Here is a 1,229-nt window from a genome sequence, read left to right as displayed (position 1 = left end):
AGGTAAATGATGTTAAAAAATTATAAAATTTGATTTCTATAAGTTTTTAATGTTGTAAATAACGTTTAACGATATGAATCGTCGATTTGGAAGCTCTACCATCGAAAATGATTTATAAGTACGAGGGCAATCGTACTCATAAGAGTATAGTAGCCGGACTNATTAGACTTGATCTAGCGCATTTGAAATTTCTAGAAAATAATTTTTGTGATTTTTTTATATCATTTACCTAGTGATCGAAAGGATTCAAAATCCATAATTTTTAATGGTTGATATCTGCTGTTTTCAAGTTTAACAGTGTAGAAGTATTCAAATCATATGAAATTTTAATACAAAATTTTTTATACTATCTATAACAAGATCAATATTTCTGATCGAAAATTTTAGTGCTATATCACCACTTTTTATAGGATTTTTATTTTCAGCCGTTAAAATTATTGATTTTGAATCCTTTCGATTGCTAGGTAAATGATATCGAAAAATCGCAAAAATTATTTTTCAGAAACTTTAAATACGCTAGATCAAGTCTAACGGAGTCGATCGTCGATTCGAAAATTTTATCATCGAAAATGGCTCAGGAGCACGGAGGCCTTCGTGCTCCTGGGAGCACAACAGCCCTGCTCTATATATATATATAGAGAGAGAGAGAGAGAGAGAGAGAGAGAGAGAGAGAGAGAGAGAGAGAACTAGGCTAATATACTATTAATAGCACCAAGTCATTGGTGCTACCAAGTTTTTGGCCATTGGATTAAGAGATGTGCGGTTAGAATGATGTGGCCCCCTACGGCTGAGTGAGTGGTTGGTTGAATAGTATGATCTAACGGGTGAAAATGATCAAAAGGGTAGATCTAACGGCGGAAAACTTAGTAGCACCAAATGTTTCGTACTATTAATAGCATAGTAGCCGGACTCTATATATATCTATACTATATATAAAAGCACGTATTTCAAATTTCGGTCTGTCGATAGACCCATTTTTTAGCGGGATTTGAAAAACAACTTGATTCCTCTTTCCGTACGTAAAAAAATAACAGAATTAAACAACTTTTAATCCCTCTTTATTTCTACAACAGAAAAAAAATTTGCCAACAGGAGAATATCTATTGTGAATAATATAATATCATATCTTTAAATTTTATGTACTAAAATATATATCATATCTATCACATCTATAATATAATATCTATCTCTATTTTTTCTTAAATTTTTTAAAAGCTTAATTTTATATT

The sequence above is a fragment of the Ananas comosus genome, linkage group 9, assembly GCF_001540865.1.
Source record: "Ananas comosus cultivar F153 linkage group 9, ASM154086v1, whole genome shotgun sequence".
In the NCBI taxonomy this organism is placed as follows: Eukaryota; Viridiplantae; Streptophyta; class Magnoliopsida; order Poales; family Bromeliaceae; genus Ananas; species Ananas comosus.
The sequence above is the reverse complement of the archived record's forward strand: the minus strand, read 5'-3'. Positions refer to the sequence as shown.